This window comes from Anomaloglossus baeobatrachus, chromosome 3 (assembly GCF_048569485.1).
Source record: "Anomaloglossus baeobatrachus isolate aAnoBae1 chromosome 3, aAnoBae1.hap1, whole genome shotgun sequence".
NCBI classification, from domain to species: domain Eukaryota; kingdom Metazoa; phylum Chordata; class Amphibia; order Anura; family Aromobatidae; genus Anomaloglossus; species Anomaloglossus baeobatrachus.
In genome coordinates this window covers 278,375,564-278,393,494 of record NC_134355.1, presented here as the reverse complement: position 1 = coordinate 278,393,494, position 17,931 = coordinate 278,375,564, and the positions used below count along the sequence as shown (strand labels likewise).

General features: G+C 38.6%; 1 protein-coding gene across 9 annotated transcripts in view; it reads left to right on the top strand.

The window, feature by feature from the left end:
• Positions 1-17,931, top strand: part of EYA4 (EYA transcriptional coactivator and phosphatase 4) — a 579,250-nt gene that overhangs the window by 251,514 nt on the left and 309,805 nt on the right. The window contains exon 1 of one of the 9 annotated variants that reach the window (XM_075339871.1): positions 3,561-3,847. The exons of the other annotated variants lie outside the window; for them this stretch is intronic. The gene's annotated coding sequence lies outside the window, so the exon portion shown is untranslated. Of the gene's footprint in view, positions 1-3,560; positions 3,848-17,931 lie in introns of those variants that run through there. 9 annotated transcript variants of the gene reach the window in all.

Below are 17,931 nucleotides of genomic sequence, written 5' to 3'. Positions count from 1 at the left end.
GACCCATGATGTAGGACGCAAACCCAGCTTTCTGACACGGGACACTACAGTGCGACCCAAAATTATTTGGCAATCTTCAGATTTCATGATGTCTTGCACACAGTCAAGGCAACTAGTACCAAAGGCTGCAAACAATCCCTAAACCTCTTTGAGCCTCCACCATTTTTGACTGTATGTACTGTATTATTTTCTTTATAGTCCTCATTCCATGTTCAGTAAACAGTGAAATGATGTGCTTTACCAAAATAAATCTATCTTGGTTTCTATTGTCCAGAAGACTCTTTCCCAGAAGGATTTTAACTTACTCATGTACATTTTGCCAAACTTCACTCTAGCTTTTTGTGTCTGTCAGCAGTGGGGTCTTCCTTATTGTCCTGCCATAGTGTTTATTTCATTCAAATGTGGACAGATAGTTCACGCTTACATTGATGCACCCTGAGCCTGCAGGATAGCTTGCATTCTTTTGAAACTTGATTGGGGCTGCTATCCTGTGTTACAACCTTTCATAAAAATATTTCTACCATCCACATCCAGGGAGATTAGCTACAGTGCCATGGGCTGTAAATGTCTTGATTATGCTGTACACCATGGACAATGGAACATCAATATCTCTGGAGATGGACTTCTAACTTTGAGATTGATGTTGATATTTTTCAATAATTTGGTTTTAAGGTCCTCAGAAAGTTCTCTTTTTCTCTTTCTGTTCTCCATGTTTAGTTTAGTGCACACGGATATACAAGGCAAAGATTGAGTCGACTTATCCCCTTTTTATCCAGTTTCAGTTGTGATTTTCATATTGCTCACACCTCTTACTTGCCACAGATGAGTTTGAACGAACATCACATTCTTGAAAACAAAATGGTTTACTCACAATTTTGTAAAGGAGCCAACAATTTTTTCAGGCCTATTTTGGCGGATTTGTATGAATTTTTTTTGTGTTGCGCCAATACATACAAATGAAATAAACGTGTATAATAAAACATTTGTAACTGTAATATTTTTCTGTTAGAAATACTTCATTTTCTGGAACAATTTCAAGGTTGCCAATACTTTCAGCCATGAGTGTATATATGATGTTGGGATGCAGTTGTTGCAGTTGTACTTTGACATGGAGCCTTAGGGCACCCTATGTGGTCCTCTGCCTTATATGAGGTGACCTGTTCTACAAATGATGGGATGATTGAGGGGGAAATTAGAGATTTCCCGTTTGGGAATATACGAACACCCAATATTGATGAAGAGCAATTTCATGCCATGTAATATGATGGCTGTTTATAAAACATGTTCAGAAACTTTCAACATCAGTCTTTTGGAGATATTTTTGGAAACCTATTTTTATATTCTGCATACAGTTGACTAACTATGTACTACTTCATGTTATGATCAGCTAATCATTTCTATTGTATATCGTGATTAGTCGTATGTTCTTTCATGATCGTGGTATTTAAGGACACTTTTAGGCATCTGTCCAACCAGTCATGGTTAACTATTGGGTTTCCATTTTGTCATGTTGTGACAGGTCTACTGCTAACAAGATACTAAACACATACTCATGGGGTAGATAAAGATTAGTAGAATTACTGGCACATTCCATGGCGTATTATTGAAGACCAATGCAAAATAAAGTTGAGGCATTGAGACAGATTTCTCTGCAACTTGGTTTCAAAATAAAACAAATAAACTTTATTTTATGATTTCATATGTGATATAAAACATTTAAGAAGTTACGTTTTTAAGACAGCCCAACCTAATAATTGTCATTACAGCAACAAAGCCTGAAAATGAAATGTATGTTATCCAGTTGCTGGCAAGTGAAGTTAGTCATGTGTTATGCTGATTGAATTACAGCTCCATTGTAGTTCCCATCATGATGAGTATGAAAATGGATATTGTCTCTGCTGCCAAATTGATTGAGAACTCTCCTGAAAGCCTTCTTTATTTAACCCTAGAGTATGACTGTCCTCTATTACTAGGTCACATTATATAAAGGTGTAACATTTTCTAGCTTGGAGCTTTATACACCTGTCTTGATGAGTCATGATACCTGTAACCAACAGTAATTGTAGCTGCATATGGTCACAAAGTCATCAGTATGATGGTGGATGCCACTCAGTACGCAAATATATTGGCAAAAAAACATTTTATGGGAATGTATGCTGGAAAATCCTGAAAAAGGCTGAGACGTCTATTGCAATGTCTCAGGAAGTGGATTAAGAAGTCTTCCTGGGTGGCTTCTGTATCAGCTCTGGGCCTCCTATGCTCTTTGAGTTCTCAGTCTCCTTTTCCTCCAACAGCAAAACCTAAAGATATAACAGCTATCTGGTTTCTACTTACAGACGACCATATTTCATATGATTGGTGAAATTTGTAAGAAGGAGAGATTGTATTGTTCTGATTAGGTATAGTGATAGAAAGTTTATACAAATTGTGAAAAGAATGACATATGTTTAGTATTACGTCCTACAATATTTACATTTTCTATATTATTTTTAACTATTATAATACGAACATTATGTATATTTTGTTTACTCTTGTTGAAAAAGTGTTGTTTTCAGCTTTTGTGTTACTTACTAATATATTTTTTACAACAATTAGGCTACGTTCACATGCAGTGTTTTTCCAATGTCATTTTCTGTACCAAAACGTGCTCTGTGTGTAGTAAAAACACTGCATTCAAAATCAAAATGCAGGTTTTGCAGCTTTTTTTATATTATTTTTCTTTTTTTTGTTGTTTTTTTTGCTGTGGTTCACATATGGGATATGCCTACAGTGCATATTTAATAAAATGAGGTATATTCACCAAAAATGTGGCAAAAAATACTGAATTTTTGCATCATTTTTACAGGAAGGGTGAAAAAATGTTGCAAATAGGCTGAAAGAATTAAGATGCTTCAGAACTGGAAAAACTTTGCAGTACTCCAATTCTGGCAGGAAAAATAAAAACATGTATGAGATTTCTGAAATGTCATAGCTTTTACTGGTACAGTAAAACGCAGCTTCTTTTCTGCTGAAAAAAAAAAAGCAAAAACGAAGTAAAACCGCCTAAGTTTCCATAATGTTCTTATAAGATTCATTACAGGCTGAAATTTGTTTGCTATGCTATTTATGAAAGTAGAAATTATTTTACATAACCTTTGCTATTACGTCTGCGAATACTACAGATAACAAAAAATTCTTTATTTTTCCAAGTATTTCAAAAGTGCGTAAGAATGTAACATAGTAAACATACACAATATAACATAGTAAACATACACAAGTCCAAAAACTGAGCAGATCTATATAACACAGTTTCCTGTACTTACTCGCTACATTTCCAATTACTACACTCAGTGGGCCTTTACTCATAGAGCTCATTCACATTTTAGAGTAATCTTGAACAATAAGGAACAGATGCGTCACTGTGACAGCCGGTGAGCAGAGTCTCGGGAAGGTGGCTTGATAAAAAGAGCCTTAGGGTAATGCAGCACACTAGATACCCACAGCAATGCAGGAGCTGCTGACGGTAGTGACCTCTGCGCACAAGTCATCTTACTATAAACAGAAGGGTGCGGAAAGCCATTGGTTTGCACAGGACTTGTTTACTATCTAGATCACCTCTTTAGTTAACTTCAATAACTGCAGGGAGCTGGCAGCAGAGTGACAGCCCAAGGGAGGACATGTTTCAGTGCTGCTCAATTCTAGATAATCCTGACAGCTAACACAGGATCCTGTGATACAGAAATTCACTACCTGCTCCATTACTACCACCGTTTACTGGGATTGTGTTCTTCGTAAATGGAATACTGGAGAGAATCATTTCCTGATGACAAGTTTTTGGTTTCATTTCAATCGTTTGAAATTTTAAGCGGTGAGTTTATCATTGCACATTTAATAAATGTGTTATTACTTGATTGCTGGTCTTTATAATATCTTCTAAATTATTTTTTTTTTAGAGTTTTTAGAGGTGGTATAAATATGTAACAGAGCTAAATCCTTACTTATTAGAGCAATTTTGTAATTAAACAGTTCATGGTCATTCACAACTATCTCATTGTCTGTGAAGCGTTGTGGAATTAATAGCGCTATATAAGTGAATAAAAGAAATAAATAGTAGCATTGAAGAGATGCATTTGCCTTTAGCCAAAACTTTTTAGAAATCACAATTTCTGATTTATAAAGTTTTGGGTTCCAGCAAAAGCATCTCTTCAATGCTACTGATGAGAAAGTGAAGTCTGCTGCATCTAACAAATTCACTACTGCAAGTTTCTGTTTCTTTTATGGAGAATGCCAAAAAAGTACTATGAAGACGTATTGCATTATATAAACATTTTACTACTGCTTTTAAGTCAATATTAATATAAGTTCCTAGTTATACTCATGGTAATCTCGTTTTGTTTTTAATTATGTTGGTATATAATATTATCCTCAACTTTGAAAACCATAAGTTATATATTTCCTGACTGTATTTGATTGTTCACTTTTGGAATACAAGATACAACTTATTTGGCATACTTTAATAATACTATACAAAGTTTGATATATGATACAAATGTTTAATGCAAAAAAAACCCTAATTCAGGCAGCTCAGGCAATAGTTAATGTAGTATATATTGATATCATTTGGATCTGAGCTAAACTTGATTTACTATACCCCAGATGTATGTTTAAAGCTTCCCCGTTCTGCCTAGAAGTCAATACTGCAGCTTGTAGGATGCAAAACTCTATATTATAGAGTAATTTATGTAGAAAAACTTTTTAAGTTATGACACCCAGGTTTTGTTTCTCGCGCCTTACGAGCAGCGAACAGTTAGATTTTGTTACATGCTTGTTTTCTATGGTTTGTGCTCTAGCAGTTACCTGTAGTGAGCCAGTCTTATCAGTTTACAGTATCTCACTAAGTGGAGATCATTATGTGTATCCAGATACAAAGTCAGTGCATATGCTGAGAGCAACTGTCTACCAGCTGATACATTAAGGCTATGTGCCCACGCTAGAATGTCCCTGCGGATTTTTTTGCCTGAAAATCCGCGACTTTCGCGGCAAATCCGCACCCGCGGATTTGCCGCGGATTTACCGCGGATTTGCCGCGGATTTTGATGCGGATTTTTTTTTTTTTTTCCCCATTCAAAGCCAAAAATCCGCACCAAATCTGCACCAAACAATTGACATGCTGCAGATTTTTCCGGATCAAAATCCGCGGCAAATCCGCAGCGGAAAAATCCGCAGCATGGGCACAGCATTTCCAAAATGCCATTGAAATGGCTTGGAAGTGCTGCTGCTGCAGATTTTCGGCAAATCCGCGGTAAATCCGCGGCAAAATCCGCGGTAAATCCGCGGTAAATCCTGTAGCGTGGGCACATAGCCTAAATCCCATTTTCTGTGTAATATTTAATTCAGACAGAATTTTCATATATCACTTTGTTTGATTTTCCGTTTTATTGGAAATTAATGTATGTGGTCCTTATATTAAAAAATAAAACCATTAATGCAAAACTGTATTTAATTTTTAACCCCTGTCTGGTACCATGAAAAAAATCACTAGTTGTACCAATCTGCATTGTGTCAAATTGCAAGGGTTAATGATTGCACTGTAATTCATAAGATTAGTCGGGAATAATCGATATTATATAAAAGGTAAATTAATATAATATCACAGGGAACTAGTTTGCGGAACCCTGTCTCTATTACATAATTGTTAAAACTAAATGAAGAATGTATTATATAATTAATTATTAACCTAAAACTCAGATTATTTTTATTATTGAATTTTATTACTAAATTTAATCTCTTTTAGTACTTGTATTGTTCCTTTAACTAAGGAAACGTTTTGAGGCTTTTCAGGCGCAGTGAAGACAACCTACTTCTTCATTTATAGTTCTAAAAAAAAGGGTTAAGAAAGTTCTATAAATACCAGGAGTCAGTGTGGCTAGCTGTGAAAGATAAGATCTATGGCTAGTAGTAAATCAAAATGTCTCAATAAAATACTTTGCTATACAATGCAAAACTAATATTACATTACATGGTGTTAGTTTTCTTCCACACGCCTATTTTCTATGTGAATGCCTTTATTTTTGCCTTAATGCAGCAGAACATCTACACATTGAGTTTCTTAACTGCTGGATATAAAAAGATAGTAATATTATATTTACGAATAATGGAGTCTATGATAGAAGTAGTACTCATGCCTGGATCTGACACAACCCGGCATTTGATGCAGGCTAGTTTTCTAGTGACTGACATCTCATGTGCGCCTGTGGGGTATATACTCTTTGAAGTGTGACAGTTGTGATGAGCACTGTTATTAGGGCTTAAGAAGTCTGTAAAGTGTGTTGATCAGACTATAGTTAATCTGGGTTTTGTGTCAGTATCCTGACATGTAAAGGGAAACATAAAGGACTTGGATTTGGTGTCTTGTTCACTTGAAACACATCGATCTAGCTACTCATTTAATTTGGTATCGAAAGGATCTCAGAGGTGCTGGCTGGATTATCAAAAGTAGTCTATACGGCAGAAAATTTACACATTGTTTTCTTTATTGGTTTAATAGGGTATATTTGGATTATCTGGGCGGCCATGTGAAATCCCATAACATTATCATACTATATAAATGTATTATTTCATTTCTTGGTAAATTAAAATTGACAGTTGTGGTCTTTTGATAAAGGCATTACTGTGTTTTTTAGATTCTAATCTTTTACTGAATGTGTGTAATTAAGAGATAAACACATTTCTTGAATTTTGACACTAATCCTAATTAAACCTCAACACTGAGTATTACAATGTTCATGAAAAAATGTTCTCTAAAGTTGACAATATGACTGTCCTCTCCCTTTTGTCCTCCATTAACCGTTCATGTTTATTTGTCAAAACGAGTAAATGAAAATCTTTTAATTTTGAATATCTTCCTACATATTGTAACCTAGAATATATGAAACAATCAGCAGTTGTGATAAGGTTATTTTTTAATTTTAACTATATTTTCTCATTTTTTTAACTCTATCCAACTTTTGGAGATATAGACATTTACAACCAGTTGGTGACATATCTGATGGCCATTTTTAAACTTCTACTGTTGTCATATGCATTAGATAAATGTTCCTTCAACTATGAGGCAGGCTTGGTCATTGAGGTGCAGTTCTAGAAGCAGTTTTGATAGATGTCCTTCTCTGTGGTTGCACCAATTTTTGGCTTGGCTTCAATATTTTTTATTGATTCTGGAGATAAATTAGAACAAATTAAGGCAATTCTAATAATATTTGGCATGGAATATGACTAGTGATGGGCGAGCGCTAAAATGCCTAAATGTTTGTTTTTTTATTTGAGTCGGTCAGATGCTTGGACGAGTTTGACGCTAATAAGAAGCATTATGGAAAGACAATGATTGCTCAGGTCTCTGCCCACATACAGCCAGCCATAGAAAGAGCGATTCCGGCGGGGGGAGGGTTTATTTTGTCACACTATGTCTGAGAATGTTGTTTTATCCCCAGGGAGAGCCATTCAGAGACACCAAATGGCTCTCCCTAGGGTGTGTGCACACATCATGCAGTGAGGGAAGCCTGTGCATTGTGGACATTGGTTCACGGATAACACATCCGAGCATCCGCGATACTCAGCCGAGCTCCACGGGTACTCGAGCACCCCAATGCTCGATTGAGTAAAGAGCAGTGCTGAGCACTCTTGTTATTCACTAAACGTGACCATTGGTGATGTACTGGCATCTTTATGTTCTGACTGGGAATGCCTCAAAAGAAAAAAATTAAGAAGCCAAGAATTAGATTACTGATATCATGCTAGACCTAATAGTAATACAAGGACAAAATGTAGATAAGAAACCTGTTGTTAAATAAAATAGGGATATCAGAAATTGTCAGGATTTTAGAATTGGTCTGAATCTGTGCTCTGCACCGTAACTGATGAATGAGAAGACAAAATCTGGAGATGGATGCAAAATTTTGTTTTGATTTCAATTGAGACCTGACCAATTCTCATCGTACACACAAATGAAAAGCAGAAGATCAAAGAGGTTAAAAGCAAACCCTGGAAGACAAATGTGCCATGTTTTTTTTTAAAAAAAAACGTGTTACTTTTGTATATTTCTCCAATAAACAATTTCTTGTATGTTTTGCCTGCCCAGCTTCTATAAAAAAAAAAGTCTGGTCTGACTGAGTGTATTTTCTTCCAAGTCTGGATAGTTTAAATAAATATAAAAAGGTGGTTCTCATTTCATGTTAATGATAGGCTCCAAAAATACCATTCTGAGTATTGTTTAAGGTAAAAATATTAAATCATAATTTTACAGATTTTATTCTTTTATAGATTAAAGCACCAGTTTTTTGTTGCCCCCTACATTAACCATCATTAATGTGTGAACAGTGTCTGCTTTAAAATACTTACCCATCACTGTCTTGTGTCATTTTGAATATTACTTTGGTCCTTTTCTGTATCACATGACTGCAGCACTTTCCATGTAGACGAAAAGGCACGTTCTTATTGTAAGGCCTTAGATCCACTTGTGTTTTGCACGGACGAGTGCAATCCGAAAAAACATCAGACTGCACTCGCACTAGTGTAAAATTATGGCGCAGTGACCATCTGCAAATGATTTCTCATTCCATATTAGCCTAAGAAATGAATTGCAGCATGCTGCGTTTGGCAGCGAGTCTCAGCTCAAACACCCACCAAGTCTATGGGAGTATGTGAAACATCGCATTGCACCAACATGTCATCCGACTGCAGTGTGATGTACGCAGAGAAACACAGCAGAGGAGATGGAGAAAGTGCTCCCTTCCTCTTCTCTGCACCTGTGATATGATCACAAGATCACATCACAGTCTCATGACCCTCGGCTCACGCTCACAGCAGAGGGCTCTCGCATCGGAAGTGTACCCTAAGTCTATGAGACTCAGAGCAAGGCTCACACTTGCTCACATTAGGAAAGGATCAACCAGTCTTCAGTATGAGCTGACAAGGGAAAGCAGTGGTTACACAATACAGGAAAGAACCATAGCAGCACTGGAAATGGCAAGACAACAATGGGTTAATATGTTAATAATCATATAAGTTACATATTTTTGATGCCTAATTGGAGGAAATAGAAAAAAAATAACTACTTTGGTACTGTTTTAACCCCTTAACGACCCATGACGTACTGGGTACGTCATGGATCGTGTGCCGTTAAGCCTCGCCCCCTGCTGTGGGCAGGCGGCGGCGATCCGCGCACATATCAGCTGTTTTCAACAGCTGACATGTGTGCCTGCTAGCCATGGGTGGAATCGCTTCCACCCGCGGCCATTAACCCCTTACATATCGCTACCAAAATCTGGCAGCGATATGTATATGCGCGCCGCCATGACAGTCACTTACCTGGCCCCCACCGGAAGTCACGTGACATTATCACGTGACTTTCGGTGGTTGCCATGGTAGCACAGGGTCATGTGATGACGCCTGTTGCTAACATGACTCACTTCCTCTCAATGCCGGAATACAGCCGGCATTGAAAGTAAAGCACCAAATCTGCAGTTCTCAGCTCTGTAGCTGTGATCTGCAGATAGTGCAGAGCGATCGGATTGCTGATCGCTATAGCCCCCTAGGGGGGCTATTAAAAGAAAAAAAAAAGTAAAGAAAAAAGTTTTAAAAATTAAAAAAAAATAAAAAAACCTAAAAGTTCAAATCACCCCCCTTTCCCTCCATTGAAAATTAAAGGGTTAAAAAAATAAAAAATATACACATATTTGGTATCGCCGCGTTCAGAAATGCCCGATATATCAAAATATAAAATCAATTAATCTGATCAGTAAATGGCGTAGCGGCAAAAAAAACTCCAAATGCCAAAATTACGTTTTTTGGTCGCCACAAATTTTGTGCAAAATGCAATAACAGGCGATCGAAACGAAGCATCTGTGCAAAAATGGTACGGTTAAAAACGTCAGGTCGAGATGCAAAAAATAAGCCATCACTGTGCCTCAGATCCTGAAAAACGAGAATGCTACGGGTTTTGGAAAATGACGCAAAACGTGCGCCATTTTTTTGGACAAGCTTGTGAATTTTTTTAACCCCTTAGACACAAGTAAACCTATACATGTTTGGTGTCTACAAACTTGGACTGATCTGAGGAATCATATACATACATCAGTTTTACCATATAGTGAACACAGTGAATAAAATATCCCAAAAACTATTGTACGATCACACTTTTTTTGCAATTTTTTCGCACTTGGAATTTTTTTTGCCGTTTTCCAGTACACTATATGGTAAAACTTATGGTTTCATTTAAAAGAACAACTCATCCCGCAAAAAACAAGCCCTTACATGGCAAGATTGATGGAAAAATAAAAAAGTTACGGCTCTCGGAAGAAGGGGAGCAAAAAACAAAAACGCAAAAACGGAAAGTGCCCGGGGGCTGAAGGGGTTAAGGGTATGTTCAACTGATCACATTTTTGTCTGTGTACTGTCCATGTAAGAAATGGGCCGCAAATGGACCAATGTTGTCCTGTATGCTAGTGCACATGAGTTAATATCCACACAGACCTTAGATCCATTTGGAATATGATAATATACATTAGTCTGCTCCAATTTACAACCTAAACTAGTGGATACAAATAGTACACAGTTCCTGCATCCATCCGCTATGCGGCAGAGTTGCCAACTGTCTAGACCGTCAGTAGAAATAAAACACTTTTTGCCCTGTCTGTAAAAATTATTTGAAACGTCCATTAATTTTGTATGAAGAAACCTATACAAATTATTTTGATTGCAATTATCCTGTTCCAGTTTACAGTGAATACAGCTGATATCCTCTGATCAGAATTATGCACTGCAGACATTACTTGTAAACAATGATTAATTATGATTTTTCAATATTTCCATAAAAAATATTGTATGCCTGTGATTTTTTGATAAACTGTACTGAAAAAAAATAAAAAAAATCAAGTGGTCAACCCATGATATGCGGACAAACACAGTCCATGAGCCAGTCATGCCCACAATTTCCTGAAGTGACTGGTCTGCAAAGTTCAGTGCTGATCTGAACTTTTTTTTAAGAGAGAATCCATATTGAAAATATATTTCAGATGCATGGTTTTTCAGTGTCAGGCTAATTTCTTTCCTTTTCTATGTCTTCCACATTACAATTCATAGACCGAAGTGTGTGTCCTGAAAGTCACTTAAGGGTACGCTCACACGAGCGTGAAAAACGGACGAGTGCAATGCGAGAAAATTTTGCATTGCACTCTGACCAATGTTAGTCAATGAGGGAGAGCAGTTGGTCAGCTTTTCTCACATACAGATTCTGAATGCGAGAAAAGTAGCAGCATACTGCGATTTTCTGCAAGAGCCGTGTCACTCGCAGCCATTCGAGTGAATGGGTGTGAGAGATACATCGGCCTGTACTCGGATGTTATCCCAGTGCAGTGTGATATATGCACAGGCTGACAATGGAGGAGATGGGGGATTGACCCCTCCCTCTCCTCCTCCGCAGCGGCCGCCCTCAGCTTCGCAGCTGTGATCCGATCGCAAGATCCGGTCACAGTCGCATGACATTCGGCTCACGCTCGCTGCAGAGTCTGAGCCGGGGGTCATTAGCATATCACATCCATTGCTCTCGCATAGGATGCCATACGCTAATGTGACTGAAGCCTTAATTTTTATTCTGTTTTTCATTCTGGTGATCAAATAATCAGTCCTATAAATTGCCAGAACCAGACACCAGTACTCTTAACACTGCTTGAAGTGTGTCATGAACCTGCAGGTCATTTGTATAAAAGCATACTACTTCACTTAATCCCTTAGTACCAATACACTCACGATGAACACAATATTAAGTATAGCTAAAATGTAACTAGCTTGTGTTATAAATAGGTTTTCAGTGCAGCCAATAACCCTTCCTTCTCTTTATCAAATCCCTTTGGTCATAAAAAAATGGATTTCATAGCAGATCCTTACCATTGCTGTCTCGTTTACCTTTAATGCACTAAAAGTGTATCTCTACCAAAAAATAAAGTCAGTCCTTGTATCCTCATATAAAGTATTTGTGAAGCCTTTCTCTTCAAGCTTAAAGAGGTTGTCTGGTCTAAATTCATGTATGCAGTCGCTCTATGTGTCACTGTATGTGACTGCAGTCATGTGAATCCTCACATCGCACTCACTGCGCACTGTGAGGATTTGCCGTTTTCAGAACCAGGAGTGGAAGTCATATTTCTGGGAGTTTGAAATATTCAGACTACCGGTCACATTCCGACTAGAGGGACACCGCATATTGCATACTCATGACCTCGTAACTGCCGTTCCCGACCCTGATACTGGAGAATCCCCTCAGCACACAGTGCATACAATGTGAGGATTCACAAGTCTGCAGACACATAGTGACTTCTGGCTTATGAATTTAGACCAGACAGATCCTTTAATCATTTGTTCTCCACACGCTGCCACCTTCCAAATTCTGTAATGGGAAGCTGTAATAATTATCTACCATATTACAGATATAATGGAGCACTAGCTTGGTTAATGTCACCGTTTTTTAAGCCCGGGAGGCTACTTACCTGTGGTACGTCTTTCTCTTACCCTTCCAATGTTAGTCACTTCCATAGTCACTCCTTCTTACACAAAGGACACAGTTTCCTAAAATCAATGCTCAAGTTGCTATTATCATGTTATGTCATGCTCACAATCTAAGTGGAAAAAGGGAAGAATAATGCCCAATTTGCTTCTGAAGTTCAGTTTATGCCCAAAACTACTAATTGTTGTTTTCTTTATATTGTACATTTCTGTTCAGCAATTACAAAATTTGCTATTTTAAATGTTATCATTTATGAAAGTCAATCATTCTAAAACCGCTTTTGTCTCCTGGAGCGACTGCCTTGGAGACAAATGAAATACAAGATATTATCAGAACACTTCTATGGCTGAAAGAAGCCTTTCCAGCAGTGACGCTTGGGAAGTATTATATAATTGGAAATGGTTCCAATAATGAAACATTATGATACTCCAAGCACCAAAGACATACTGTATATTCAATTTGTGATGTAAATCAATAGAAAATTAACCTACAGGATCAAAGGAAGCAATCAAAAGTAATCAAAAGGAAACTCGATGCCTGACCTTTAGAGCAGTTAATTATTCAAACACTGAAGACCCTATGACAGCTTCACTGTAGAGAGCATTAACTGTACATCGATAGCCTTGTACCCAACTGGTGGCGCTTTAAGTTTATTGGTTATACACATCTCTACCATTCCTCATATCACTGATATTTCCACAAATCACAGGGAATCTAAAAGTAAACCATAGCTGAAATCCATCATTACTAAAAATAACAATGATATCTTGTCATCTTAAAAGGTCATTACACCTTTATCAAATCGTATTTCTATTTTTGTAAAATGTAATCATGTTTGTTGTGGTTCAGAAGCAGCCATCTTAGACTTGGTGAAGGCAACTAGAGTGTATATTGTCTGCCCCAAATCACAACTTCAACTGTCATATACTCAGATTTGAGATCCACCAACAATATATGCATATACTATAATATATGTGTGTATGTATGTGTATGTATGTCTATATATAATGTGTATGTGTATATATATATATATATATATATATATATATATATATGTATATATATATATATAATATACATAATGCATACCTCCCAACTTCTGAAGAACAAAAAGAGATAAGCTATGAAGCACGCGCAGCATGGCAAGTTTTCACCATGCCCCTAGCCACACCCTTGAGCCACACCAATTGGCAATGAGGGACATTCAACAGATGCGCCGGACTGTTAAATTATTCATTCATGGCCAGAACACGGTTGCCCACAACCAACGTCAGGGGTCCTCATACTTGCGGGTCCCTACACTGATCTAATATATAAAGCTCAATGTGTGTATGTATGTCTGGGATTGGCATCTGCACCGTTGCAGCTACAGCCACAAAATTTTGCACACTCACACATCTGGACCCTGAGAGCATCATAGGCTATGTTGTGAGGCGAAATTTTAACCCAGCGCGTTCCAATTTACCAATCAATTTTGCCCCTATCTACATAATGGGGAAAAAGTGAAACGAAAAGTGCATCCGCACCGTCGCATTTACAATCACGAAATTTTGCACAGACACCTCATGTGACCCAGGGAACGTCGTAGACTATGTTTTGACAGGAAAATGTAACCCCGTGCTTTACAGTTACTCTTCAAAAAACATGGCTCCATTAAAATAAATGGAGCCTGGAACTACAGGTTATTAGTAGGAGCTGTGATTGGTTGCTAAAGGAACAAAATACATTCATAGTATAAGAAGCTTACAGTCAGGGCCAGAAATATTTGGACAGTGACACAAGTTTTGTTATTTTAGCTGTTTACAAAAACATGTTCAGAAATACAATTCTATATATAATATGGGCTGAAAGTGCACACTCCCAGCTGCAATATGAGAGTTTTCACATCCAAATCGGAGAAAGGGTTTAGGAATCATAGCTCTGTAATGCATAGCCTCCTCTTTTTCAAGGGACCAAAAGTAATTGGACAAGGGACTCTAAGGGCTGCAATTAACTCTGAAGGCATCTCCCTCGTTAACCTGTAATCAATGAAGTAGTTAAAAGGTCTGGGGTTGATTACAGGTGTGTGGTTTTGCATTTGGAAGCTGTTGCTGTGACCAGACAACATGCGGTCTAAGGAACTCTCAATTGAGGTGAAGCAGAACATCCTGAGGCTGAAAAAAAAGAAAAAATCCATCAGAGAGATAGCAGACATGCTTGGAGTAGCAAAATCAACAGTCGGGTACATTCTGAGAAAAAAGGAATTGACTGGTGAGCTTGGGAACTCAAAAAGGCCTGGGCGTCCACGGATGACAACAGTGGTGGATGATCGCCGCATACTTTCTTTGGTGAAGAAGAACCCGTTCACAACATCAACTGAAGTCCAGAACACTCTCAGTGAAGTAGGTGTATCTGTCTCTAAGTCAACAGTAAAGAGAAGACTCCATGAAAGTAAATACAAAGGGTTCACATCTAGATGCAAACCATTCATCAATTCCAAAAATAGACAGGCCAGAGTTAAATTTGCTGAAAAACACCTCATGAAGCCAGCTCAGTTCTGGAAAAGTATTCTATGGACAGATGAGACAAAGATCAACCTGTACCAGAATGAAGGGAAGAAAAAAGTTTGGAGAAGAAAGGGAACGGCACATGATCCAAGGCACACCACATCCTCTGTAAAACATGGTGGAGGCAACGTGATGGCATGGGCATGCATGGCTTTCAATGGCACTGGGTCACTTGTGTTTATTGATGACATGACAGCAGACAAGAGTAGCCGGATGAATTCTGAAGTGTACCGGGATATACTTTCAGCCCAGATTCAGCCAAATGCCGCAAAGTTGATCGGACGGCGCTTCATAGTACAGATGGACAATGACCCCAAGCATACAGCCAAAGCTACCCAGGAGTTCATGAGTGCAAAAAAGTGGAACATTCTGCAATGGCCAAGTCAATCACTAGATCTTAACCCAATTGAGCATGCATTTCACTTGCTCAAATCCAGACTTAAGACGGAAAGACCCACAACAAGCAAGACCTGAAGGCTGCGGCTGTAAAGGCCTGGCAAAGCATTAAGAAGGAGGAAACCCAGCGTTTGGTGATGTCCATGGGTTCCAGACTTAAGGCAGTGATTGCCTCCAAAGGATTCGCAACAAAATATTGAAAATAAAAATATTTTGTTTGGGTTTGGTTTATTTGTCCAATTACTTTTGACCTCCTAAAATGTGGAGTGTTTGTAAAGAAATGTGTACAATTCCTACAATTTCTATCAGATATTTTTGTTCAAACCTTCAAATTAAACGTTACAATCTGCACTTGAATTCTGTTGTAGAGGTTTCATTTCAAATCCAATGTGGTGGCATGCAGAGCCCAACTGGCGAAAATTGTGTCACTGTCCAAATATTTCTGGACCTAACTGTATATGTGAGGTAATAAGATGTCGGTGGGGAGATGGATAGAGAGAGACAGACAGAGAGAGACAGAAAGAGACAGACAGAGAGACAGACAGAGACAGACAGGGAAAGAGACACAGAGATAGAGACAGACGGGGAAAGAGACAGACAGAGACAAACGGTGAAAGAGTCAGACAGTGACAGACAGTGAAAGAGCACAAATTAGAAGTGTTCTGTTGGCCTGTTGGCTTAAAGCTGTCTGGGTCTTGCTCTCTACTTGTTGGTAGTTGAGTTGCGCTCTCAAGGGCTCACGCTTGGAATTTCAGTGGGCTGCTTTGCTTGGAAAGCCCTATTCCCCTCGCTGCGCTAGTGCCCCTGATCTCTGAGCTTCTTGGGGGCAGTCCATAAAGTCACTATCCTCCACAGGTTAATTGCTGGGTTGTCTGAAGCTACTCCCCAACCTAGGGTCCTGTACCCAGCCAAGCTTTTGTTACCGGACCGGTTATTAGGCTCGAGCTGCTGACCATCCTCCAAGACCGGGTCTAGGCACCCAGCCTCAATACCTTGCGACTGGGTCTCCGACTACTCCGGGCCCAGACCACCATCTGTGACCCAACCTGTAACTTACAGGGAGCCACTACTCCCTCAGCTACTCACTTCTCGAGGACTAACATTACACTCTCTACTTCCCTTCCACCAGTCTCCCTGACCCCTAGGTGGGCGGCCCTATTCCAGCTAGGCAGCCCACTGGTGTGCCTGACAGTGTGTGGTGTGAGGTGTGGTTGGGATTTGGACACTGATGGAGTCAGTACAATAGGTTGGGAACCCAGAACCATGGGGAGTTGAGCCCTGTACTAAAGAGCAGAAAGTGTAGTACCCTGTGATGCCCTGACTAGTCCAGAGGCGTCACATAGGCCTTGTATATTAGAGTTCCCGTCCCTGTATGGTGCACTTAGATAGTACTGGGCAGCCCGCCTATTCGAATAGTATGGGCATAACTAATAGGCTGCTAGCCGGATACTGTGCACCTACATGTGTGAAAGGGGTCCTATATAAGCCATCTGTGCAATTTTATCATCCAGCAATCGCCCCCTCCATCGATTGGAAGTGTGTGAGGGATTTGCTTGTACCAGTGATGCCTCCACTTTATTGGGGGTCTTGTGCATCCTGCTAGTGCATTAGTTCCTTGGCCTGGGCAGGTTATAACTGCTGTCCTTTATTTGCTGTAAGTAATCAGACTTTTAGCCACAAATCTGATTATATTTTTTATGCGTTTTTTGGTGGGGGATTTTTTTTTATGCTTGCTTTCAAAATTACATATTTGTGCCTAATGAGTAAAGTGCTAAGTGAGATTTTCATTGTGATATCTTAGCACTGAAAATTCTATAAAATATTCAAGACGAAATGTGTTAAAGATATATTAGTGAAAAACTGCAAGCATTATCACAATCTTAGCTATTATTCCATCATTATCGTAATGAAGACAATTTAAAGTGCACTTACTTATGGCAAACAATTTTTTTGGTTGCAGAACACTGACCTGATTTATTAAGCAGCCATCTCTACTCAATGAATCCAGAACATCTAATTTTATGCATGCGCCGCTGCCAGAAATGGCATTTCTGGAGTAAATTACACCACTTTAGTGGTATAACATGATGAAATTGACAGGTGGCTGTGACTACATGCCATCCCTCCCAAGTCACTCCCATATTGGTGTAACCCGCTGGACTGGCATAGAAATGGCAAAATTCAGAATATTTTTGTTGAAAGTGCTTATATGCGCAATATAGTGACATATTAAAGTCTTTACACCAGATTTTTGGTGTAAATACCTTGATGAATTAGCCTGATAGTATCTAGATTCATAAATCTTTTACCTTTAATCACATTATGGCAAGGGTATTTTTTTTAGCCAGCCCTGATGACGTTTTACGGATATAACAATTTTTTTCATGCAAGTAAAGCTTTATTCCTATACATTGTCTATCATCTAAAATTTTGTATTCTCATCTCCTCAGGAATAAT